The sequence below is a fragment of the Prionailurus viverrinus genome, chromosome A2 (assembly GCF_022837055.1).
Source record: "Prionailurus viverrinus isolate Anna chromosome A2, UM_Priviv_1.0, whole genome shotgun sequence".
Taxonomy (NCBI): domain Eukaryota; kingdom Metazoa; phylum Chordata; class Mammalia; order Carnivora; family Felidae; genus Prionailurus; species Prionailurus viverrinus.
The window spans coordinates 68,999,279-69,027,275 of record NC_062562.1 but is presented as its reverse complement, the minus strand read 5'-3'; the positions used below and the strand labels follow the sequence as shown (position 1 = coordinate 69,027,275).

General features: G+C 39.5%; 1 long non-coding RNA gene across 3 annotated transcripts; it reads left to right on the top strand.

Annotated features, from left to right (window-relative positions):
- The first annotated feature begins 20 nt into the window (after window positions 1-20).
- Window positions 21-27,901, top strand: LOC125161027 (uncharacterized). Of its 3 annotated transcripts, none has more exons than XR_007150447.1 (5): window positions 21-273; window positions 4,705-4,767; window positions 8,597-8,661; window positions 11,100-11,167; window positions 27,844-27,901. It is a non-coding gene; the product is annotated as an uncharacterized LOC125161027 (long non-coding RNA). The 3 variants fall into 3 exon arrangements; XR_007150448.1 differs by having other exon boundaries at window positions 10,955-11,167; XR_007150446.1 differs by lacking the exon at window positions 27,844-27,901 and adding an exon at window positions 11,430-11,901 and having other exon boundaries at window positions 10,955-11,167.
- The last annotated feature ends 96 nt before the right edge of the window (window positions 27,902-27,997 follow it).

The following is a 27,997-nucleotide window of genomic DNA, read 5'->3' as shown; positions in this document are numbered from 1 at the left end:
TGCCTATATGACACTCACAGGCTGGTGGGGTGGTAGGTAGGTAGATTCATGGGTTTGGACATCAGGCACGAGGAACTGGAACCAGCAGACATTCATTCAATAAGATCTGAATTTCCACGGCTACAGGCTGCACAGATCTGGGCTGGGATCCTGCTTCCACCACTGATAACATTCTCTTGAGTTTGTTTAACTTCTCTGAGCTTTAGCTCCCTCTTCTGCAAGTTCAGGTCATTACTTCTGTGAAGGATTTCTGCCAAGCTTGAAAAAGAAAATGTAAGAACTCTAGCAGATTGGTTTCTTTTGGGGGGGAGGGGGGGGGGATAAGAATCCTCAAGTCTCTCTCTCTTTCTGTCTCTGCCCCATTCTTTCTCCCTCCCCCTCTCTCTTTTTCCTTCTGTAGTTTCCTGTTTCCTATGTTAACTAATTTTACTTTCAAAAAGCAAATTTGTTCTTACATGCCCTGTTCCCAAGGCCTGCAATCTCCTAGTTGGTGACTGACATGCCTCTGATAATTGGATCTAGAATTTTTAACACTGACTAAAAGAAAGTTGTAGATGTGAGAATGCATCATATTTTCTTTGTCAAAGCTTCACCTACATCTGCCAACTCCAATCTGCTATCACCCCTACACAAATCCCAAACACTCAACACCAATTTGTCGTGTCAATCAGCAGTCACTTGATTTCAACCTAGCTGCAGCAGGCAGCAGAGGAGGAGAAACTGAGGACAGACGGGTTCCTCTAGAGTTGAGTTGGCAGCACAGGCGTTAGTGGAAAGACAAGCGAGTAAGAAAAACGAAAAGTTGATGGTACTATTATAAAATGACCAATCATTTTGCGCAGCCAAGATGACTGAGAAACTAGGATAAGTACTCCCAATGATACAAAGATCAGTGCTACTTGGAATAAAAAAAGAGGGTAAAGAGGAAGAATGGGATTTGCGTTTATTTCAGTGGTGGGATAATCACAGTGCTGGTCTTGCTTAGGGTGTGATGAAAAGAAGAAATTGCCTAAGTGGCATGGGAGTGAATATTTCACGAAAAAATATAACAAGAAATAAGTACCTATGCCAGATATCAAAACATACCATAACATTTCATGTTTAACGCAAGGAAATATGGATGAGAAAAGGAAAACTTAGGAGTGGAAAAGTATAGAAAGCCTAGAAATTTAGCTGGGTTAGTGTGGGATTAAAACCATGTTGGATAATGAGTGGGAAACAGCAAAAAACTCAATGATATTAGGTTAAAATTAGACAGTGTTTTGGAAGAAAAACCCTAAAATATAACCATGTTTAAATAATCTCTGGATACATCAAAGAACAAAATATTAGGGAAGACATAGATGAGTTACCAAAGAGGCAGAACTTGTTAGAGCTTGAAGTGATAATATATATGAAGCATTGAGAGAAAAAAGTAACAGATTCAATTAAATAAAAATGTAAAATTTTTTAAAGCAAAAGTAAGATTAAAATAGACATGCAATAGAAGATTTGGTAACATATACAAGTAGAATGCATATGTATAATAAAGCAAATGGTATAAATTGGCACCTAATGGGAAGTTAAGTGGCTGTGAGCACATTCATATAATTTAGACCAGTATTCTAGTGTCTAGAAATTTATCCTTAGGAAATCGTAGAAAGGAGAAAAATCTAGGTCCATGTAAGTATTAATTGCAAGACTATCCGCTACTGTAAAATAATGAAAACAAGTCAAATATTCAACAATAGGGAGATGGTTAAGGAAATTGGGACATAGTAGCACAATGTCATACTTAGTTATTAAAATGATAATTTGAAAGACAATGTAATACCATGAAAAATATTTGAGATAATATTGGAAGCCTGTGGCTACAATTGTTTATATGATTATGGACAAATACTAAAAAATCTTAGTGTCTGTCCATAAAAAGTTAAGGACCCTGAAAAGTTAACACAGTTCTTTTAGTGAGCTAAGATTACAGGTGATTTTCTTTTCTTTTCTTTTCTTTTCTTTTCTTTTCTTTTCTTTTCTTTTCTTTTCTTTTCTCTTTTCTTTTCTTTTTTAAATTTCATTTAAGAGTTAAAATATTGTATGGAAAATTCAAACAGAAGACAGGTACACGAAAGAGTCCGTGAGCAAGGATCCAGGTGTTGCTGAAACTAGAATGGTAAGTCACCCAAGCGAAGGGCACAGACTGCAAAAGTTGTAGGTTGGGTCTGAGACCATTTCTAAGACCATTTCCTTATCACCTTAATTCTCTACCCAACACTAGAGTTAATTTGTGTTACTCACAGGAAGTACGTTTGCTTGGATGACTTACTTAATGACACCAGCTGTGCCTCCTCCCTTATCCATTGCCCCTCCTAGTAACTACACACCACCGACATTTTCTAGGCAATAATAATTCAGGACACTCAACTTGAAGCTTCTTCAATGCATAAAAACAGATATTTTAGAAGTTTTGACTTTTAAGAAAGCTTCCTGAATCTTCTCAAAGCAACAGGGACCCATAAGGACTGACTCTGTTGGTATGTCCCTTTCTGTGAAACCAGACAGAGCATGATTTCTGTGCATGTGTGTGTTCTTCATTGTAATACAGTGCCTCTATCACACAATTTGTGAATCTTTTTTGATGATGAATGGCCAAAAAAAGGGAGAAATGAGGAGAAAGTAGACCTGAGACGAAGGGGGAACTAAGAGGGGGGAGGGGCACTACAAAATAAGGCCATGGAATGAGAAGAGAAAGTAGGGGGTTTGAGGGGCTTCAGGGGCTGGTGGAGTTTGTCACAGGAGAGCAGCTCTAGGGCACAAAGACATTGGGTATTGGATGAAGGGACTTTAGAGAAGTAGTGGTCTGAATTTTGGGCCTATCATTTAATGTCCTTTGCAAGATGCATTGGAATGCCTTTTCAATCAGTTTGGTGGCAAACTGTGCTTTTTATACACAAGCTGTTAATATCAGAAAAGGAGCCACACAGGAACTAAGAATTTATAAGCCTCTTCCTCCTCTTCCATTGGATAAATACCAAGACATTCTAGATCTTTTTTTAAAATTATTTTTTATGTTTGTTTTTATATTAGAGAGAGAGAGAGAGAGAGAGAGAGAGAGAGAGAGATACCAAGACAGAACCTGAAGCAGGCTCCAAGCTGTCAGCACAGAACCCGACTAGAGGCTCGAACCCAGAGCCATGAGATCATGACCTGAGCCGAAGTCTGATGCTTAACCAACTGAGCCACCCAGCCACCCACTCCTAGGACATTGTAATGCCACTCTGGAGAAGAGGCCTTGGGCTCTTCAGTGCTTCTTATCCTGAGAGGATGAAGTTCCTCAAGAGAAAGCCCTGTTGAATGGCTAAGGGGAATTTGCATTGACAGTTCTCTCTGTTGGGTGTTTCGGCCAAGGAGGGAAAGAGAAAGCAGAATCTTCAGTATCAGAGCTAAATGATAAAAGATACCAAAACAGTATTTCCATAGAGAGAGAGATAGTGCCTCATGGAAATTCTTCTCTGGAGTAAAACAGTGAAACAGATCTGTACTTATGCCACATTTTCACTATTAGTTCTTTTAAGGGCTAATATTTAAAATATTTATCCACTGCCTAGGGTATAGATACCAATCATTAAAGCCAAATAGACATTTGGGTGCCTGGGTGGCTCAGTGAGTTGAGTGTCTGATTCTTGATTTTGGCTCGTCATGATCCTTGAGTCCTGAGATTGAGCCCTGCAGTGGGCTCTGTGCTGAGTTTGGAGCCTGCTTAAGATTCTCTCTCCCTCTCTCCCTCTGCCTCCTTCTTTTTCCCCTACTCACACACACACTCTCTCTCTCTAAAAATACAAAACAAAAAAAAAACCACACACACACACACACACACACACACACACACACACACACACACAAAACAAAGAAAACCCTAAACAGACATTAACTTTCTTTTGCTGGAAAGAGGAGGTGGTGGGATTGATGGGGGCGTTGTGAAGGGGGCTGGGCTTGAAGCAGTGACCGTTCGCCAACCAGTTGAAAATATTTCAACATTTTAAGAAAAAGTATGACCATGTTGGTACTGATTATCAGCCTTCCTCTCCTCTCTTCCCCTTGGTAGCTGTAGCCTTTTTTGTCCTTTCCTTGCCTTTGCTAACGTGGGGTGATCCTCCCTCACTCTGTAAGTTACTCCTTGTGCTTCATGTCCTGAGTGAATCTGTGTGTGAGTGACCAGGATCGTAAAGGTAGACTTACTCATGGGATGAGAAGGAAGCTATGTGGCATCCCTGTGATACCTCCATCGCCATGGGAGCCAAGGTGGGTTATTGGCAGGAAGACAGAGAGTGCCCATGGTGGAAGAACAGTGTTCACGTGGAGAAGCGATTCTACGACAGATGCATGAGTTCAGGTGATCAGTAGGAACACCCTTGTAACCACCATGAACCTGGATCGTCAGCACTTGGTCTTCATCAATTCCAGCCCGGCAGCACTGACAAAGGAAGCCCATTGCTTACATTTCTCAACATGGTACATGCCAGGCAGGCAGCCCAAGTGTCAGCCCAAACCTTTCTCTGATTTCACACCCGGCCTGGCACGGTTGGTAATGATCCAGACGTGGGCTCTGAGCACAAGGTCTGGGACAGTGTATTGCGTCTTCCACTGACTGCCTGAGTGCTTCTTGCTTACGTCACCACTCTAAACCATCAATCTAAAATGGGGACATTAACTGTTGTTAATTCACAGGGCTGTTGTGGAAATTAAAGGAGTTGGTGTTTGCGAAGAAGCCAGCATGGTGCCTGGTGCATAGTAAGTGCTCAGTTTTTAAAAGTACTCTTATTGTCATTTTCCTTCCTTTCCTCTATGCAGCTGCTGAGACTAGCTTGACTCCCTAACACCAATCCTATTTCTCGTTTATACTCATATCCAAATTTTGAAAATAGCTTAGTTTGTGCTAAGACACTGCTTCTCAACTCTTTTTTTTTAATTCATGAACTTTTGATAAACATAAAAATATTATGCCCAACTCTCCAAGGAGATTTTTAGTGGGACTTGCCTCTACTACCCTAACTCCCTATTATTCCTCTTGATGATAATCAGTGAACTATAGCATAGTTTTTTAACGACACAATTGTTACTTATCCAATTTGACTATGTCCAGTAAATTCCCAAGCAGTTAAACAATCTGTCTAATGTAGGCTGTTACTCCCCCGGAGGCAAAGCATTAGGAAACACCTCAGCAAATGTGTGGGGATTCACAGAGCTGGACTTAGAAGAAGGAATGCGTGGTGAAGGCTATGATGGTGAATTTGGACTCCAAATTCAGAGGACTGAACAGAGTTGAAAGTTAAGAAGGAGGTCAAGTTTAACAAACCAAAGAGAGACAATGGAGTACTCAGCCAAAACGATGGAAAGCCTGGGACTTCAGATACAGATTTACTCTAGTAATAAAGGTTGGAATCTAGAATCAAAAGAGGAAGAGAAGGAAAAACAAACAAGCAAACCAACAAACAGAAGATCAGAGATAAGCAGGTAGTCACTACCTGGACTACTAGGTACTGTGTCCAGTGACTGGCTTTCATACGACAGCCAGGGAGTGATCTATAGTGGGCAAAGCATCCAAGACCACCTAAGGGTTTAATGGTTTGAGGAGAATTAACTCCTTGATTTGCTCAAGTCCCACTGCAGATTGCGTACTCATATGGCACTTGTAAAGTTAAAAACAAAAATGACCCTTTGACAAATACACAGTGGTAATAGCTTTAGGCCAAAGTCATCAGTAAGGGCTAAAACCGGGGGTGGGGGGGTGGGGAGGTGGGGGGGTGGGGGGGTGGGGGGTGGCGGGGGGAGGTGAATGTGATGAGAAAGAGGATATTTGCATGGGTCAGTTTATCTCCCCAGAAGATACTTAATAATTACAGAGGGAAAATAGTGACTTTATATGGAGACATTTGGGAGACTACCTTAGCCAAAAGATCAAAGTTAAAATCACCGGTATGGGGAAATACAGATTATCATATGTCTTCTGATGCCGTGCATTTAGAAAGCACAAAAGTGACGTTAGAGGAGACTGAGGGAACATGACAACCAAATGCATTGTGCAGTCTGGGCTGGATCCTGAACCAAGAGGAACCTCAGTGGGAATCTGACATTTGAATATGGTGTATAGAGATATTAATAGTATTCTGCCAATTTGAGTTCTTGATTTGAATCATTATACTATGGTTATGCGTGACATCGACATTTTAGGAAGCTGGGAGAAAAGAATATGCGAACTCTTTGTAATATTTTTACCAACTTTTTTGAAGTCTAAAATTACTTAAACATTAAAAGCTAAAAAATAATTTTTTAAAAGATCAAAACCTATAATAGCATTCGGAAAAATAGTAGGCAACTGCTAAGCCCAGAATAGTTACTTAATGAAGGTGGTAGTGATAGAAATTTCCATAGTGCCATAGAGCAAGGCTGAGAAGTCCAATAAGAAGCACACAGAAACTGCTCCAAAATCCAAGAACTTGACTGACCTGGGGAGAAACAGGAAGAAGCACTGGCCCTTGTGGAAGGGACTGTCAGTTGCTCCGCTCACTGTTACACGAGAAAGCAGACGTGGCGGCTCTAGCTTCGGTAGCCACAGTATGGAAACCACACATTGGAAGGGGAGCTTCAGAAGCAAAGGAGGTAGGATGTAGATGACATCGCAGAGCTGCCACACCAGCCCTAGACCGCCCCTAAGCAGACTACTGCCACAGGAGAGGAAAATACACTTCTATTGTGCTTTACCTATTGTTACTTGCAATCTATTTCCATTAGCTGAAGCTAGTCCTACCTGGGTTTCCAACTTGCTCTAGCTCTAAGATACAGGACATGACTCAGTCGCAAGCTATGTCCCTCCACTCAATGACTTCTGAGTGGCCAGATACATGCCCCGTCCTCTGACCTCACCTGCACTATTCCTTTTATATTGTTTCCACAAATCCCAAAGATTAGGCCAGGCTTATGGGGATAAGTGGTGTCACACTGCTCTTCCAGAGGTGCAATTATCACAGGCAAAGTCCTGGGGCAAAGACGGGAAGAGCCACCGCATGGCTTTCAAGGTCCTTCAAACGACTCCTCTATATTCTCACACCTCCCCCTTCACTGGTCCTACCCTTGTTCATTTGTGCCCCAGACCCAGTGTTCACCTGTGCTTCCCTGTGTTCTGTGATGCCTCAGAATCTTTCCACATACAATTTCCTCTTCCAAGAACATCCTCTGTTCTACTTTTCACCTGTACAACCTCTTTTATTCTTTAGATTTGTGCTTAAATATCACATCGTCCAAAAATCCTTCATGACCGTGGAAGATGGGGGTAGGCCACTCTGGTGTGTCAACAGCTGAACTTCATCTTACCCCTATCACATTGCATTATAATTACTTGTTCACTTGTCTCTATAGACATAATGATACTGATTTTCACCCTTCGTCCTTTCTCCTGTCTTTTCCCTTCCACTAGGTAGCTGCAGCCTTTTGTGTTCTTTCTTTGCCCTCTCTCAAAAGGTGTGATTCCATCAAAGCACATCTCCAGAACCAAACAGAATATCTGGCATATAGTATGGCTTCAATAAATAATGGATGGATGAATGGGAGACTTTTTTAAAGGTTTATGTTGGTCATGACTTATGCCGGTGTGTAATATTGGATGGCACAGAACATCTCTAACCTTCTCAAAGTCCAGATACCGTTAGCTTTTATGAGACCATCCAGACCCCCCACAGAGCCCAGCTGCAGCACTGTTTCATAGCAACTCATTCCCCAAACAAGTCCCCTGGAAGAATTCCCACAGGAGGGGTTGGGGTGGAGATGGATGGGCAGGACTTTCCTGTGGGCTACATTGATTTCATTAATCTCGTTCTCACTACTCAGCCAGTAGAACAAGTAAGTCAAGTTATATGTACTGCTGCCTCCAATTCGGGCTGGAAAGAAAAAAAAGAAGCCAGTGTTCCACATCATAAAGAGAAGCAAAGGAAAAATAATGAGGCTTTAAAAGAGGTTGATGATTTTAACACCTCTAGATCTACACTCATTTGCTCAATACAGCAAACCTTAGTTAGCAAAGTAAGACAAAAAAAATGTCCCGTTAAAGAAGCACACAGAACATTTGCATTTGAATGAGTGAAATTCCAAAACCTCAATACTGTAAAGCAGCAGCTGTGGGGCGGTGGAAAAAGAGTTTTGGACTAGGATCTGGGCTCCAGGCCTGGCTCTGCCACTCCATAGCTGCGTGACTGTCCAACTCAGCCGGTCTCAGCTTGGGTTTTTTTCTCCAGTAAATGGAACACTGCGCTAAATGATCCCAACAACCCCAAACCAAGTGAAAACCTCTCTTGTCGTTGTGTGTAGCAGACACAAATGACAGTTTCCAATCATCCTCACCCTCTGGTCACCTAGCCCACAGCTGGGTAAGTCTGTTGGTCCAAGAATGGCATCTGGAGAGAAGGTTTATTCATCTATAGTTCCCCCAATGCCTCTGTTAAATAATTGATAGCGGCTGGAAAATGCTTTCAAATTTGGACGTTGCTAGGCAGAGGTGAGAAGTGAGTCTAGCCTGATTTTATTTAAAGACCATAAAAATCTATAAACCTTTTCTTGCTCTGTGCAGCAAAATCTTTTTTCAGAAGCTAAGGAGTCAAACAACATTTTGTGTGCGATCCTGCTCTGTCTAAGGTAAGGGTTACCTGCCTATAATCTCTGTCCATTCTAGATATCCTGGGGCCTTCAAGAATGGCTGCCAGAGGGGCGCCTGGGTGGCTCAGTCAGTTGAAACTCGGGCAGTTGAACCTCCGACTCTTGATTTGGGCTCAGGTCATGATCTCATGGTTGGTGGGTTTGAGCCCTGGTTTGGGTGCTGTACTGAAAGCATGGAGCCTGCTTGGGATTCTCTCTCTCCCTGTCTCTCTGCCCCTCCTCCACTTATGCACGCATATATCCTCTCTCAACATGAATAAATAAACTTTTTAAAAAAAGAATGGCTGTCAGCACTAATCTTTGGCAGCTACTGTGTATTTCTTTATGAAGCCAGTGTTTTTTATAATGTTTATTTATTTTTGAGAGAGAGAGAGAAAGAGAGGAGAGAGAAAGAGAGAGATCATGAACAGGGGAGGCCACACAGAGAGAGGGAGACAGAGAATCCCAAGCAGGCTCCATGAACACACAGAACCACATGCTATGGTCAGCACATAGCCTAATGTGGGGAGAATCTGACCTGAGCAGAAATCAAGAGCCGGATGCTTAACCGACTGAGCCGGTGCCCCAATAATATTTCTATTGTTATCTCCTTGAACTGTTAAAGTATGTAAGTCCTACACTCCTAAGTATTAACAGTATTTGATTTGGTAAGAATGTGCCGTTGGGTAAATTTCAAAATGGAAACTTCTAAAACATTATTTAACTGTCAAAAAGCCCCTTTGAATGAGAAATGAGATATCTCCATTTTACAGGTAAGGAAACCGAAGCTAAAATCATAGAAGTATCTTGCCCACAGTTAAACCAAGGGTGGAGTTGAAATCTGAACCTAGGGCACTTCAACTTTGCTTTTCTACTCATTCCCCTGTCCTTCTGAAGGTCAGGTGCATATCTTTCACTTCTGTAGTTTTTATTTCCAAAGACTCACACATTCTTTATATATAAGAAATATTGACTAGCATCATTTGAGTGCATCCATATACTCCCTATAATTTCAGTATAATCAATTTAGAACCTTATTAATAGTGAAGAGGCCACATTTCATACAAGACGCTCAGGGTGACCTTGAGGTAAATCCTAAAGAGGCCTGATGGTTCAGGACTGCTTCTTCCCAAGCTGCTGTGAACGTGGGGTGACTGATAAGCTTCAGAGAGGCCACCCATGAAGTTATAGTTATTCTGCCCTGAATGAAGATGCAGAGAAATGAAAAGATAGGGAAGACTTTAGGGAAAGACGTAGTACTAGACTCAATGGCTGAATATGGAAAGCAGTGGAAATGGACTCCTCTGCTCACAGACTGGAAGGTGGATGATGTTCATCCTAACACTGGGATCAAGAAAACAGAAAGTGCTTGGTGGTGGGGACAGAATGGATTGTGAGGAATGTGTAGGGCAGTTAAATGGACACGTCCAACTTTACATGTGGCCGCAACGTTTATTCAAAGTTTGGTTTGAAGCCTACAGTTAAGTGAAAGCTTAGACAAGGTGGAAACAAACCGTGAAGCATGAGAAGGTGGAGGGATTGACAGGAGTTGCACTGATGGTTAGGAGGTGATCAAAGGGAGGAAAAAACGTCACTAAATGGCCCAAGAAGAAACAGGGAGAAAGTAGAACGAAAATGGGGGAAAATGTTGAAGGACATTTTTAGGAAAAAGTAACCAAAGGTATAAAATTTCAGAGAGCTTAAGATTGTCTTAAACTAATCATGAAAGAAATTGCCTTAAAATTATTGCAACAGATGACTTGACTTGTAGAAATTCAGAGTGAACTAATTTGTGTAATTTCTCCATTATGTGTCATTCTTCAGTCCCTAAGAGCCTTGAAAAACAGATATTACACTGGTAGAGAAAAATGATTCCAGGATGGGTCATGGAAGAGAGTGCTAAAAAAATTTGTTTTGCCTACTTTATAGTTTTGATTGAGATTACAGAAATAAATCTTATTAATTTTACAAGTCAATAATATCCACCCCAAGGATTTATATTTATGAAATAAGTAAAACTCGAATGCTGACTTAAATCCCAGGGTGGGGGGGGGGGGTGGTTCTTATAATGAGAAATCCTCAAGAGATTAATTTGATTGAGTGCCTGCTGAGAATTTTACATTGTAGTATTAGTCAGACTTCTCAGGATTTAGCTCATCATATACTTTTCCTTTATTAAGTTTTTTTTCTTACTTTGGTAAGCATTCCAAAAATCGATTGGGATGCAGTTAGCATTACTAATGTTGACCTTATTATAGTGGAAATGACCTCATTATCACTCGATGCCAAACAGAATCCAGGACAGATTGTGATCTTGGTCTGAGATGAACAAAACAATATGAGAATGAAAAAAAGAAAGACACTTGGAACCAGTCTCTCACAGAATCCTAATCTGATACTCTTAAAAAAAAATAATAAAATTTTCGTTCCGATGCCAGGGTACACCACCAATTTAAGAGAGAGCATGTGTCACGTTGATAGAACTCCATAAATGAAGTTGTCACAGGTATGTATGTAAAACAATGGAAAAACCCCTATCTGCACTCATTTGACCAGCGGCTTCTACTGTCCCTTATGCTGCAATAAATTTAGACACCTGTCTACCCAGCAGTACCCCGTCCACCACCAAGACACAATTTCAAGTATGGCCTTTCCTGCTATATTTCAGTTCCCTTTCATCATTTACTCCATTGCTACTCATGCCATTTTTCTTTCATTTGCTCCACAAATATGGTGACCACCTTTCTATGTTTCTGGTACTATTTTAGTGGCAAACAAGACAGACAACCACCTCTATGATGGTTGTATTTTAATGAGGAGATGGAGCCAACGGCCCTGGATGCTCATGTCCTCCCCACTTTTGGCAGCACAGCAGAGAGCTTGGAAAGGAGATCTGAGTTAGTTGAACAGGCTAATTACTAGTGTATCAGGCTAATGACAAGTCGCCATGTTCTGGAGTATCCCTTCCAAGGCCACGTCCCTGACCAGGGAACTTGTGTCGTCTCATGGATGCTTTCCGACCTTGCCCCTCTTCTCAAAAGGCACACCACAAATACACAGAACATCCCCAGGGAATGTCCTCCTTTATTGGAACCTTGGCCATGGGACATGCAGACCACCTGCACCCGGTATAAGACCTAACAAGTAACAAGAGTTAGAGACAATGTATATGTTCTATTACTTCTCTGAATGTTTTTCTCCAATAAACTCTATATCTGAATTGGATGGTGTTGCAACAGATAAACAGATACAATCCATTTCTTTTTAAGACCAATTTTTTTAAGTTTATTTATTTATTTATTTATTTATTTAGAGCATAAGTGGGGAAGGGGCAGGGAGAGAGGCAGAGAGAGAGGATCCCAAGCAGGCTCTGCACTGTCAGCGTTAAGCCAGATGTGGGGCTCACACTCAAGAACTGTGAAATCATGACCTGAGTCGAAGTTGGAGGCTTAACAGACTGAGCCACCCAGGTGCCCATTTTTAAGATGAGTTTTGACAGTGATAAGTGCTATGAAGGAAACAAAACCGTGCAATGGGACAGGGGGGGTCTGATCCTAGGTAAGGCCTACTATAGTTAGGACGGCCAGGAAGGTCTTTTTAAGGAGACAGTAATAGAAGCAAAGCAGTAATAATAAAAGGCAGGTAGCCAAGCAAAGAAAGAACATTCAAGCACAGGAAACAACAATCACAGCAGATTGGATAAGCATAAGTTTGAAATGTTTGTGAGACAGAAAGCCAGGACCACAGTGACTGAAGTGATGAGTATTAAAAGTGATATCAGAAAGGGGTGCCTGGGTGGTTCAGTCGGTTAAGTGTCCGACTTTGGCTCAGGTCATGATCTCATGGTTCACAAGTTTGAGCCCTGTGTCGGGCTCTGTGCTGACAGCTTGGAGCCTGGAGCCTGCTTCGGATTCTGTGTGTCTCTCTCTCTGCCCCTTCCCCATTCGTACTCTGTCTCTCTCTCAAAAATAAGTAAACATTAAAAAAAATTTTAAAGTGACATCAGACAAGTAATCAGAGGACCTGTAAGGAGATTAGATTTTTTTTCTCTAACTACAATAAGAAGCCATAGGAGAATTTAAAGAGAAAGATTATAATATAAACTGATAAATGTATTTAAAGGTTTAACTCCTGGGTTTGGAGGAGAATGGCATAGAGGGCACATGAATGGAAGCCAGGAAACCAGGTAGAAGGCTAGTGCATGATCCAGGTGAGAGGTAAGGGCAGATGAGCACATTCTGGTTAGTCTACAGGACCCGCACACGAGCACTGACTAGATGGAGGATGTAGGAAAGAAAAACCATAGAGGACTGATGCCATGACACTGAGAGACGGTAGGCCTTTCCATAACTGGTGCACATGGTCACTCAAAATCATGTACATGTAACCACTGAGAAAAAAAATAGGAGGCGGTGGAAAATGAAGATTAATAAAGACTAGAGATCTAGTGTAAATAGCAAGTCAGAAAGGCCAATGTTTGAGATTGGGCCAGTGGTGCTGAAATATGCTCGGGAAGTTGACCGCTCAGTTTGTCAGGGGGCAGTGGCCACCTGGGGCTTCTCTTGGGGAGCCTAGCAAGCCAGTGCTCACTGCAAAAATGTGACAGCTTATTCTTCAAACCTGGATTTCAAAAGGGGGACAGATGCCAAAGGCTTGTGAGAAGTGAGCTCACAGTCTTTTATGAAAGTTCAGGACCAGAGTCTCAAGCTGATTTGGACGTCTGCCAGTAGAGTTTACCTCAGAAATTGAGAATCGGTCACAAGAACTCACGTAAAGCAGAAAAAGAGGTGGGAAGAAAATTAATCACTTCTTCAACTCCTACGTGCTAGGAACTTCACACAGGTTTCCTCTCTTCGTCCTCAAAAATAACCTTGTGAGAAAGGCAGAGTTTCCTTTATTACCTGGAGGAACTGAAGCTGCGAGAGGTTTATGTATAAGCTCAAGGCATTACGGACAGCGGTCAGGATCCGGATCACGGTGGCCCAGGACACTCGTCTCCCCACGGCACAGAGAGCCACCGTCAAGTAGTAGGGAAACACGGGGATGCACTAGTGTTCAGCCTTAGCCACCTGAAGTTGCCTCATGTGAGCATGGTTGAGGGGTGAGCTAGTAGGTCGACGTTCTCTGGGTCTCTTTTTCTTGCCACCTCCTTTTCATGTTCCAGTTACTCTGGTACTTCTGTCTTGTGCTTCCTCTAGCCAGTAAAATGAGATCTACTATCTGAGCGTCCACCAAAAACACGGCACGAACTGGGGTCTGTCGTTGTTATAAAAGTCAAAAAAGTTGAAATTTGCTAGGTGCCTTCTTTTCTCCTGAGTGTCTTTTCCCCTCCAGAACCTACCTGATTTCTTTTCCTTCGTGTGGCTTCCTGTAGTTCTGAGTCCAGAGATTATAGTTCTCCTCAGGAGGGTTCATTAATAGGAACTACTTTACTACCGAGAAATAATGTTTTAAACAAAAGAATTCTGAATCAAATAGATGGTTTCTAGAAATGTGTTCACTTTCTTTACACTCTTTACTTTTGATAGAATGAATGTTTACTGGTGCTTATTAATTATCTGGTTATAGTCTCCTTTTGTAGATCTACTTGTTTGCTACACTAAAAACAATTCTCCCAGACCAACCACCAAAGACTTCCCTCAGCTTTTCCCCGCGTCATTCATGAATGATCTTAATTATGCTTCTGGATTGCCCTCTAATGGCTGAATGTCTGAACTACAAGTGGGAAGTACCGTTAGGAAATGTACTCTTTGTAGAGGTCAGTTCACTAGGTGAGTAACAAATTGTAGTGGACATATGTCTCCCCAGTAACAAAATACCTTACTCGCTGTGAACTATGTACCACCTTGACTATTATTAACTGCAGTAGAAAAACAACAACAGAAAAAGATTCTTAAAAAGCTCTTCAGATGTTTAAAAAAGATCTGTGGCATGGCTATTGAATGAAGACAATAATTAAGTATATAATTAATTAATAATAAGTATATTAGATAAGTACTGGATAAGAAAGTACTGAGGACAATAACTTGTTCTGAGGACTAAAGACCTGTCAGGTGAACCGGGCTTGACTTGGAGACTGCACACATAGACTTTCTTGAAGTAACACCGCCACCTTGTGTCTTTCTGAGATACTTGTGACAAAAATATGCAAACCTTTGTTTAAAAAATGTCCTCTAATAAAAGAAACTTGAAAATCTGCTTCAAGGTGCAAATAGGAGAACATGAATTTATTTCATTTTATCTCAATTCCAGTGTAGCTAACATACAATTTTATATTCTTTTCAGGTGTACAGTATAGTGATTTAAGAATTCCATGTATTAGTCATTGCTTATCAAGATAAGTGTACTCTTCACAAAAATAAATTCAAAGTGGCTGAAAGACCTAAATGTGAGACAGGAAACCATCAAAATCCTTACAGGAGAACACAGGTAGCAACCTCTTTGACCTTGGCCCCAGCAACTTCTTACTTGACACGTCTCTGGAGGCAAGGGAAACAAAAGCAAACTTGAAGGACCTCATCAAGATAAAAACCTGCACAGCCAAGGAAACAATCAACAAAACTAAAAGGAAACTGATGGAATGGGAGAAGATATTTGCAAATGACATATCTGACAAAGGGTTGGTATCCAAAACCTATAAAGAACTTATCAAACTCAACACCCAAAAAACAAATAATCAAGTGAAAAAATGGGCAGAAGACATGGATAGACACTTTTCCAAAGAAAACATGCAGATGGCTAACAGGTGTATGACAGATGCTCAACATCACTGAACATCAGGGAAATACAAATCAAAACCGTAATGAGATATCACCTCACACCTGTCAGAATGGCTAAAATTAACAACTCAGGAAATAACAGATGGTGGTGAGGATGCAGAGAAAGGGGAACCCTTTTGCACTGTTGGTGGGAATGCAAATTTGTGCAGCCACTCTGGAGAACAGTAGGGAGGTTCCTCAAAAATATAAAAATAGAGCTACCGTATGACCCAGCAATTGCACTCCTAGCTATTTATCCAAAGGATACAAAAATGCTGATTCGAAGGGGCACATGCACCCCAATGTTTACAGTAGCACTGTCAATAATAGCCAAATTATGGAAAGAGCGCAAATGTCCATTGACTGATGAATGGATACAGAGGATGTGGTGTGTACATATAAACACACACACACACACACACACACACACACACACACACACACAGGAATATTACTTGGCGATCAAAAATAATTAAATCTTGCCATTTGCAGAAATGTGGATGGAACTAGAACATATTATGCTAAGAGAAATAAGTCAGTCAGAAAAAGACATACGATTTCACTCATGTGGAATTTGAGAAACTCAACAGATGAACATAGGGGAAGGGAAGGAAAAATTAGATAAAAACAGAGGGAAGCAAACCATAACAGACTCAAGTACAGAGAACAAACTGAGGGTTGCTGGAGGCAGGGTGCCTGTGGGGATGGACTAAATGGGCAACGGGCATTAAAAAGGACACTTTTTGGGATGAATCACCGGGTTCTACTACTGAAGCCAAGACTACATTGTATGTTAACTAACTTGAATCAAAAACAAACAAAAAAGGTAAGTATACTCTTAATCCCCATCACCTATTTCACCCGTCCTCCCAGCAACCTCCCTTCTGGCAACCATCTGTTCTATATAGGTAAGAGTGGTTTTTAGTTTGTTTGTTTGGTTTGTCTCTTTTTTTCCCCCTTTGATTGTTTTGTTTCTTAAATTATAACATGAATGAAGTCATATAGTATTTGTCTCTCTGATTGGCTTATTTGCTTTGCATTATAACTTCTAGATCCACCCATGTTGTTGCAAATGGTGAGATTTCATTCTTTTTGTGGATGAATAATATTCTGGTGTGTGTGTGTGTATACACACACACACTACATCTCCTTTATCCACTCATCTATTGATGGACATTTGGGCTCTCTCCGTGTCTTGGCTATTGTAGATAATGCTGTAATAAACACAGGGGTGTATATACCCTTCCAATTAGTGTTTTCATATTCTTTCGGTAAACACCCAGTAGTGCAATTATTGGGACATATGTTCTATTTTTAATTTTTTGAGGAATCTCTGTAGTGTTTTTCACACTGGCTGCACCAGTTTGCATTCCCATCAACAGTGCAAGAGGGTTCCTTTTTCTCTACATCCTTGCCAACACTTGTTGTTTCTTGCGTTTTTGATTTTAGCCATTCTAAAAGTTGTGAGGTGACAGGTCATTATGGTTTTGATTTGCATTTCCCCTGATGGTGAGTGATGTTGAGCATCCTTTCATGTGTCTGTTGGTGATATTTTGGATATTAAGCCTTTATTGGACATGCCATTTTTAAATACAGAACAGGAAGTTTTTAAAAACCGTACTGAGGGAGGCTTACACTTACTTAATAAAATGCACCCTTTTAAAGTGTATCAGCTCAATGAGCTTTGACAATGTATACACCCAGGCAGCCACCAGCACCATCAAGAAATTTTAATTACTGCTGAAGAGTACACTTGTGTCTATTTACAGATAATCCCTTACCTCAGGCAACCATTGTTCTATTCTCTTCAGTATAGGCCAGTTTTGACTTTTTAGAATTTCATATAAACAGAATTATACAGTATGTACTCTTTCATGCCTGTATTGAAGTTTTTTTTTTGTTAAAATATACCCTTTTTGACATCTATTCATGTTATTTCATGTTATCAGAAGCTCATTTATTTTTGCTCCTGAGTACTATTCCTTTGTATAAATACACCCAAATTTATGTACACATTTTCTTATTGATGGACATTTGGGTTGTTCCCAGTTTTTAAACTTATGAATAAGACTGCTGAATATACATGTATATAAGCATTTACAGGTGTTCTCATCTCTCATAGTAAATACTTTGAGGTAGACAGCTGGGTTTAGTTTTATAAAAACAGCTAAATATTTTCTAAAATTTTAGAATCCTAGAGCAATCAATGAGAGTTCCAGCTGAGCCATATCTTTGTTAATATTTGGTGCTGCCACTTAAAAAAAATCTATTCTGGTGGGTGTGCAGTTAATAATGATGAATATAGGAATGCCTGGGTGGCTCAGTTGGTTAAGCACCCAACTTTGGCTCCAGTCATGATCTCACGGCTTGTGAGTTTGAGCCCCAGGTCAGGCTCTGACATCTCAGAGACTGGAGCCTGTTTCAGATTCTGTGTCTCCCTCTCTCTCTGCCCCATCCCTGCTCGCTCTCTCTCTCTCTCTCTCTCTCTCTCTCTCTCTCTCAAAAATAAACATTAAAAAAATTTTAAAAAATGAGTATATTTTCATGTGCTTATTGGTCATTCATATGTGTTATTTTGTTTAACAATTAGTTTCCCTTGCTATATAAAATTGGGTTATCTTCTTTTTAAACAAATTTTTTCTAAATTAAAAAAACTTATTACTTTTGAAAGAGAGAGAGACAGAGTGTGAGCGGGAGAAGGGCAGAGAAAGAGGGAGACACAGAATCTGAAGTAGGCTCCAGGCTCTGAGCTTGTCAGCACAGAGCCCAATGTGGAGCTCAAACCCAAGAACTGTGAGATCATGACCTGAGCCAAAGTTGGACGCTTAACTGACTGAGTCACCCAGGTGCCCTGGGTTATCTTTTACTTATTGAATTGTAAGGTTCTTTATATATGCTCTATACCAGTCTTATGCAAGATACATGTATTGTTAGTATATTTTCCCAGTCTTTGACTTGCCATTTTATATTCTGAAGTGTTCTTTGAAGAGCAAACATTTTTAATTTTGACAAAGCTTAATTCATCAATATTTTTCGGTTACAGCTTTCTGTTACCTGTTTAAAATTTTTGCCTATACCGAGATCACAAAAATTTTCTTCTGTTTTCTAGAAGTTTTATAGTTTTGATCTTTACTGAGGTTTTTTCCCCCCATATAGATATTTCGCTGTACCAGCACCATTTGTTACCATTGAATTACTTTGGTATCTTTTCTGAAAATCAACTGACCATATTTGTGTGGGTCTATTTCTGGAGTCCCTATTTTGTTCCATTTCTGTATTTATCAAACATGAGAACAACATGACATTTTCTTGCTTGTTGTTGCTCTATATTAAGTCTTGAAGTCCTTGACATTTGTCCTTGCTTTTAAATTATTTTGGCTACTCTAGGCCCTCCTACATTTCCTTATAAATTTTAAGACCAGCTTAAGTTGTACAAAACACAGGGACTGTGTCCAAAGCTGGGACTTTGGGAAGACAGTGCATCTACTAAATTGGGAAGAATTAGCATCTTAACAATATTGAGTTTCCCAATCCATGAACACATTTGTCTGTTTTCTGTGTTTTTTTTTTTTTTGTAGTTTTCAGTATATAGGTTTTGAATATATTTTGTCAAATTTATCTTAAATATTTCATGATTTTGATGCTAATATATTTTAAAATTTTCATTTTCTAATTTTTGATTGCTAATATATAGAAATACAAGTGATTTTGCATATTAATTTTGCATCATGTGGCCTTTTAAATTCACTCATTTATTCTAACATAATTTTTGAAGATTCCTTAGGAATTTCTATAAACATAGAATGCCAGGGGCACCTGGGTGTCTCAGTCAATTAAGCCTCCGACTTTGGCTCAGGTCATGATCTCACAGTTCATGGGTTTGAGCCTGGCATCAGGTTCTGTGCTGACAGCATGGAGCCTGGAGCCCACTTCCAGTTCTGTGTCTCCCTCTCTCTGCCCCTCCCCTGCTCACGCTGTCTCTCTCCCTCTCAAAAATAAACGTTAAAAAAAAAAAAAAGTAGTAATGCCATCTGCAAATAAAATTAACATTTAAAAAGATTTATTTAAATTTAAGTTAGTAACATATAGTGTAGTATTAGTTTCAGAAGTAGAACACAGTAATTTATCACTTAATATGTAACACCCAGTGCTCATCCCAACAAGTGCCCTCCTTAATGCCCATCACCCATTTAGCCCATCCCCCCACCCATCTTCCCTCCAGCAACCCTCAGTTTGTTTCTGTATTTAAAAGTCTCTTATGGTTTGCCTCCCTCCTTTTTATCTTAACATCTTTGCTCCCAACACATAAAGTGCCTTTCACTTGTCTTGCTGTTTTCTACTAGCCCAAATGGCAATGACTTTATTCAATGTTGAATAAAGGTGATGGGAATGGAGTCTTGTTCCTGACTTTAGGGAAAGTGAATTCAGTCTTTTGCCATAAAGTATGATGTTAGTTGTGCATTTTTAAAATGTCCTTTAACAGTTCCCTTTTACTCCTATTTCAATAAGTTCTTTTTTGTAATAAATATAAACTAAATTTTGTCAAATGTATCTTTTCTTCTTTTCCCGAAGCAAGAAAATATGTTTTCTTCCTCCTCTATTCTGTTAATGTTAAATGATTATTTATTTTTCAAACGTTAAGCCAACCTGGCATTTTTAAGAAAAATTACACTTGGACATAATATATTATGCTTATTATACATAGCTAGATTCACTTTTGTAATAGCTTGTTAATTTTTGCATCAATATCACGAGACATTGGTATGGGGTTTTGGTTGTCAGTGATATTAGCTTCAAAAATCAAGCTGCTAAGGGTTCTCTTTTCTCTGTTTTTTGAGTTTGTGCTTATTACTACTACTATTATTGTTCCTTAAAATGTTTGGTGAAATTCATCAGTGAAGACATTGACCTTGGAATTTTCCTTGTAGGAAGGTTTTTAAGTATGAGCTCAACTTCTTTACTATATTTATAGGGCTATTCAGATTTTCTATTAATAATTTTTGTATTGCAAAGAATTTGTCCATTCCTTCCAAGTCATCAAACTGAATGGCGTAAATTTGTACTAGTTCTATCCTTTGAATGTCATGGGATTGACAGTGAACTTGTATGTGTTCTAGATCTTGTGTCCCCCAGGAATTCTTCATCTTAGACCATCTAATCGTTAGCCCAGTCTTGTGGCAGCTGGCCTTACATTCATTAGCACAGCTTAACCTTCGTTAACAGACTCCAGGGGAACTCTGCAGATTTCTAGACCTCTTTCTCCACCTAGTCCCCACTCCATGCTAGTCTGCCCTAAGAATTCCAGCCATCTCCGATTCCTTGATCTCTAATAATTACTTCCTAAACTCAAGACTACTACTCTCTACATGGGAACCTTTTTGCTGTCTTGTGGTTTGGCTTTGGAAAGTGCCCTTCAGGCAGAGTGTTGGTGTGACTTTAAGACTCACCTTATTTTATCCTTTCCTTATGGATCAGCCTTGTATCTCCTGTTTCCCAGTCTCTGAAAACAGTTATTTCAACTATTGTGTCCAGTTTTGTCATTTTCTCACATTGGGAGGGCAAGTCTTTTCCCAGTTTTTCCATCATGGCTGGAAGCGGAAGTCCTCAAACACTCTTGACCAGACCACTGATCTTCCCTCATCTAGGATATCCCAACCCTGTTGTTAAGTGTGCTTACAGCACTATCAGTCTTAGGTGGGATGCAATATGAACAATAGAAAGGGACGGCATATTAAAATCCACTTAATCAACTATCACTGCAGGCACTGGATGTTGCAGATAGACGGTCCTCTTGCATAGTGAATACATTATATCTTTCCTAAGTACTTGATCCTTAGGCTACAATGAACTAAACTGAGGGCTAGGTATTAAATTTCCCATTTATTAAAAGAGCTGGAAAGTAGCCATCTGGGGAGTTACTATGGGATGGTAGGGAAACATAGAGATAAAATGGAAAAAAACAATTCTGCTTTGGGAGTTGGGATGCTTGGTTCGAATGCCAGGACTTTACACTTATTTTCCTCACTTGCTTCCATTTCTGTCTGTAAAAATAGGCAACTGAACTAACTGCTCTGTGACAACAATTCTGGTTTGGCCATTAGTACTACTGTTCTGTTTTCTACTATTTTTAGCATTATCCCATGTTAATTGGTATAATATCAGTAAACTAGAACAATTATCTTCTTAAGGGTTAAGTTACTCCTGTGGCATCAATTAGCAGAGGGTAGGTGCTAAAAGCAGTTCAAAGAAAGAGAGTGGAAGATAAAAACAGGACTATCAAAGAGCTTCTTGTATAATGTAGAGATCTCAATTTCCAATTAAAGAGTTCTGGGTTAAAAGGATCACAAGATAACAGGGCCTATTTTAATCTCCCATCTTCTTATTAAAATAGCAATGTCAAGCAAAACAGGAGCCCAGAATTCACCTCCTCCAACATCTAATAGTAATTATTAGCATCAGCAAAAATTTCAAGAACAAGAACCAAATAAGGAAAAGCACACAACTTCATGCCATAACTTCAATGAGCTGTGAAAAAAGAAAAAAAACAATTCTGATGTGGCTTGTCATACCTCCCTAACCTTTGCCCTAAGCTCCAGAAAGAGAGTGAATGAAATGTTGAGAATTTCCATAAATATTTCTTACTTTGGAGAAAAGCCATCAGAGGGGTTTAATAGGATAGTCAGGCAAAATTCAAAAAGAAATCTTTTAAGAGTAGAAGCCTCTGCAGAAAGACAGTGAGCAGAAGCAGGAGAGGTATCAGACCTGTCTGGGACCACAGATTTCCCCCCACAATAACAGGGTACACTCTGAATCAAGTGAATCTTAGGATAGGATACTGGGTCACATTTCAGAGGAGAAAACAGAATCCACATCCTTAAATGAAGGAAACACAGATGGAATTAGGCCTATACCATTTTCCTACATCCTCAGGCTATGGAGAAGGAAACGGAAGCAAAACACAGCCTTCAAGCCATGGTTCTCAGGAGATAAACAGGATTCGGCAAAGTATGAGGACACTGCACTACTGAAAGCAAAGTTAAACTTAAGAGTAGCCCACGTTCTTTCTACACAAGATGAAAAAGAAGTGACACCTTGGTCTTGTTCTCTATCTTTGTGCATTGTGTGTTTTAAATTTTTATAAAAGATGTTTTTAAAAAGGACTGTTTAAAATTATACATTTCTGCGGTGTTGGTTGTGATCTCTCTTCCTTCATTTGTGGTTTTATTTATTTGGGTCCTTTCCTTTTTCTTGTTGGTAACTCTGGCTAGGGTTTATCAATTTTGTTAATTCTTCAAAAGAAACAGCTGCTGGTTTTGTTGATTGGTTCTAGTGTTTTTTGATTTCAGTATCATTGATTTCTGTTCTAATCTTTATTATTTCCATTCTTCTGCTGGTTGTGAGTTTTATTTAATGTTCTTTATCCAGCTCCTTTAAGGTGTAAGGTTAGGTTATGTATTTGGGACATTTCTTCCTTCTTAGGAAGGCCTGGATTGCTATATACTTCCCTCTTATGACCACATTTGCTGCATCCCAAAGGTTTTTGACTGTTGTGTTTCACTTTCATTGGCTTCCATGTAACTTTTTATTTCCTCTTTAATTTCTTGGTAAACCCATTCATTCTTTAGTAGGATGCTCTTTAACCTACAAGTATTTGTGGTCTTTCCAATTTTTTCCCTGTGATTGATTCCAAGTTTCAAGGTATTAGAGCATGAAAATATGCATGGTATGGTCTCAGTCTTTTTGTACTTGTTGAGAGCTAATTTGTGACCCAGTATGTGATCTATTCTGCATAATGTTCCATGTGCACTGGAGAAGAATGTGTATTCTGCTGCTTTAGGATGAAAAGTTCTGAGTATATCTGCTAAGCCCATCTGGTCCAGTGTGTCATTCAAAGCCATTTCCTTGTTGATTTTCTGCTTAGATGATCTGTCCGTTGTTGTAAGTGGGGTATTTAAGTCCCCTACTATTATTATATTATTATCAATGAGTTTCCTTGTGCTTGTGATTAATTTATTTATATATTTGGATGCTTCCAAGTTGGGAGATATTTACAATTGTTAGATCTTCTTGGTGGATAGATCCCTTAATTATGATATAATGCCCTTCTTCATCTCTTGTCTTTGCTTTGAGATCTAGCTTTTCTGATATGAGTATGGCTACTATGGCTTTGTTTTGATGTATATTAGCATGATAGACAGTTCTCCATTCCCTCACTTTCAGTCTGCAGGTGTCTTTAGGTCTAAAATGAGTCTCCTGTATGGAACCAGAAAGGACCCTGAATAGCCAAAGTCATGTTGAAAAGAAAACCAAAGGCGGAGGTATCACAAGTCCAGACTTCAAGCTGTACTACAAAGATGCAACCATCAAGAAGGTATGGTACTGACATAAAAACAGACACATAGATCAATGAAATTACAGAGAACCCAGAAATGGACCCACAAAGTATGGCTAACTAATCTTTGACAAAATGGAAATAATACCCAATGGGAAAAAGACTGGTCTCTTCAGCAAATGGTGTTGGGAAAACTGAACAGTGACATTGAGATGAATGAGCTTGGACCACTTCCTTACACCATACACAAAAATAAATTCAAAATGGATGAAAGACCTAACTGCAAGATAGGAAACTATAAAAATCCTACAGAGAAAACAGGCAGCAACCTCTTTGACCTCTGCGGGAGCAACTTCTTCCTTGACATGTCTCCGGAGGCAAGGGAAGCAAAAGCAAACATGAACTATTGGGACCTTATCAAGATAAACACTTTCTGTACAGTGAAGGAAACAATCAACCAAACTAAAAGGCAACTGACAGAAGAAGGTATTTGCAAATGACATTATCAGTTAAAAGGTGAGTATCTAAAATCTATAAAGAACTCATCAAACTCAACAACCAAAAAACAAATAATCCAGTGAAAGTAATGGGCAGAAGACATGAATAGACACTTTTTCAAAGAAGACATCCAGATGGCTAACAGACACATGAAAAGACGCTCAACATCACTATGATCCGGGACATACATATCAAAACCGTGATCAGATACCACCTCACACCTGTCAGAATGGCTAAAATTAACAACTCAGGAAACAACAGATGTTGGCAAGGATACAGAGAAAGGGGAACCCACTTACCCTGTTGGTGGGAATGCAAGCTGGTGCAGCCACTCTGAATAGTGTGGAGGTTCCTCAAAACAAACAAACAAACAAAAAAAAACAGAGCTAACCTACGACCCAGCAATTGCACTACTAGACTGCTAGTTATTTATCCAAAGGTACAAAAATGCTGATTCAAAGGAGAACACTCACCTCAATGTTTACAGCAGCACTATCAACAATAGCCAAATTATGGAAAGGGCCCAAATGTCCATTGACTGATGAATGCATAAAGAAAATGTGGTATATATACAATGGAATATTACTCAGTGATCAAAAAGAATGAAATCTTGCCATTTGCAACAACGTTGTAGAAATAGAATGTACTGTGCTATGTGAAATAAGTCAGTCAGAGAAGGACAAATATCATATGGTCACTTGTATGTGGAATTTGAGAAACTCAACAGAGGAACATAGGGGAAGGGAAGCAAAAATAAGATAAACAGAGAGGGAACAAAGCATAAGAGACTCTGAAATACAGAGAACAAACTGAGGGTTGCTGGAGGGGAGGTGAGCGGGAGGATGGGTTAAATGGGTGATGGGCATTAAGGGGGGCACTTGTTGGGATGAGCACTGAATGTTACATGTACGTGCACTGAAACCATTATTTACACTACACATTAACTAACTTGGATTTAAATAAAAACATAAAACAAAATTATACAAACATACTACTAAAAAATAAAGTTGCAGAGAGATGACAACAGCAGACAGAAGGCAGATAAAGAACCTAAGAGTAGAAATCTAAAAGAAATAGAAGAAAACTCTCCGCAAGTCCTTTCTGTGACAAAAAAAAAAAAAAAATTAATAAGGACATGAACTCCAGAAGAGGATTTCTCATCAGCCAATAACCTAAAAATTGAATGAAATTAAAAAAAAAAAACTGTACTGCTAAAAAATTTTGAGAATTAAAATAATATCAGAAAATGAATTAGAAACAGCAAGAAATAGAAGAGTTAAAAATGGAATTAATAAGGTATAAAAAGGCTTGAGCCAATCACAGTGAATAGAGAAATAAGATAAAACAATTAAGAAAATATAATATTTAAAGAACAAAGAAAAAATAATAAAAGGGCAGTCTCCTTAAACAGATAAACCAACATATGAAACAGAACACTTTTTACAAGATGTAAGAACACAAACTTCCCTGAGAATTAGTTTATGTAAAAAACTATATAAAGGGGCACCTGGGTGGCTCAGTCGGTTAAGCTTCTGACTTCGGCTCAGGTCATGATCTCGAGGTTCGTGGGTTCCAGTCCTGCATCAGGCTCTGTGCTGACAGCTCAGAGCCTGGAGCCTGCTTTGGATTCTGTGTCTCCCTCTCTCTCTGCCCCTCCCCAACTTGGGCTCGCTCGTTCTCTGTCTCTCAAAAATAAATAAATGCTAAAAAAATATTTTAAAGCTACATAAAATACGGTTTTTATTAAGGCAGCTCTTGTTTCCATTGATTTCAGGATTCCCATTGTTTCCCAAAGAATTCTTTAATCACATAGAAGATGCAAAGTAAGAAGGACACATTTCAAGCTAATGTCAAATATCTCCTTTCTAACGCTTAGTGCTAGCAGATAATAGAATAATTAATTTCAGTCCAATTTCCAAGAAAAGTTAAATGACACCCAATTTTATACCCACCCACCCCAAGCCACTAAACATAAAGACAGGTATATTTAAACATGCATGAACACAGGAAATATAGTGTTCATAAGAAATTTTTTTAAAAAGCTACTTGACAATAAAATTAACTGACACAATTTTAAAAACAATGTTTAAAAACTGTGACACCCCCCCTTAACTTCACTAATCGTGGATTAGCATTTCATAATGTATAACTGTTGAATCACTATGTTGTGCATCTGAAACTAACATATTGTATGTCAACTATACTTCAATTAAAAAAATATATATCTGATTCTTTTCTCAGGTATACATTTTCACAAAGCCCTACATGTCTTCACTGCAACACTGGAAAACAACAGTTCATGATTTTTATATTCCTATGAGATTACTGTATATCCAAAAATTTGCTCACTTGAACTTTTATTTCTTTTTGGAAACCAGGAAGGAAAAATAGGCAATAAAACATTGCCCTCTGTACTAGTTTGCTAGGGCTGCCATAAACAAGTACCACAGACTGGGTGACTTAAACAGAGATTTATTTTCTCAATTCTGGAGGCTAGAAGTCGAAGATCAAGATACCAGCAAAGTTGGTTTTTTTTTACTTCTTTCCATAGCTTGTAGATGTCAGTCTTCTTCCTGTATCTTTCACATCATCTTCCTTCTGCACTCGTCTGTGTCCAAATTTCCTTTCCTTAATAACTTTTTTCTTTTTTTTTTTTGAAGTAAGCTTCATGCCCAGCCAGACTCCAATATGGTGCCTGAACTCACAACCCTGAGATCAAGACCTCAGCTGAGATCAACAGTCAGATGTTTTAACTGACTGAGCCACTCAGGCACACCTAAATTTCCTTTTCTTATAAGAACACCAGTCTTATTGGAATCGGGCCCATCCTAATGACCTCCTTTTAATGTAATTAATTCTTTAGAGACCTTATCTCCAGGGGCATCTGGGTGGCTCAGTTAAGCCTCGGACTCTTGGTTTTGGCTTGGGTCATGATCTCACCATTTGTGAGTTCAAGCCCTGCATTGGGCTCTGTGCTGACAGTGCAGGGCCTGCTTGGGATTCTCTTTCTCTCTCTCTCTTTACCTCTCTCTCACACACAAGATAATAAATAAACATTAAAAAATAAAGATCTTATCTCCAAATACAATCACATTCTGAGGAATTGGGGTTGAGGACTTCAACATGTGAATTTGGGGGGCACGCAATACAGCCAGTAACATTTTCCATGTCTCACTATAAAGGAAGTGTGACTGAATGTCATTCTGTTCCATTATTATGTTCCATTATTTAATAAAGGAGTCAGAACTCCTTGCCTTCTTTATTTCTTAAACAAATTTTTTTTTAATATTTATTTATGACAGAGAGAGAGAGAGAGAGAGAGAGAGAGAGAGAGAGAGAGACAGAGCATGAGCGGGGGAGGGGCAGAGAGAGAGGGAGACACAGAATCCGAAGTAGGCTCCAGGCTCTGAGCTGTCAGCACAGAGCCCAATGCGGGGCTCAAACTCACAGACCACGAGATTATGACCTGGGCTGAAGTCAGATGCTCAATAGACTGAGCCACCCAGGCACCCCAATTCCTTGCCTTCTTTAAAAGACTCAGTTGGCTATAACTAGGTATGTGGTAAACTCATCTCTATCTGCTTTGTCTTACAGAGATGCTGAACTTCTCAGAACCTTGAAAACAAAACAACAACAACAACAACAACAACAAAAACAAAGACTGACTGACAGACGGAAAGAGTGGAAGAGTCTCAATGCTGCTTCACTTGGTTTTAGATACAGCATAAAGAAAACAATGGAATGACTC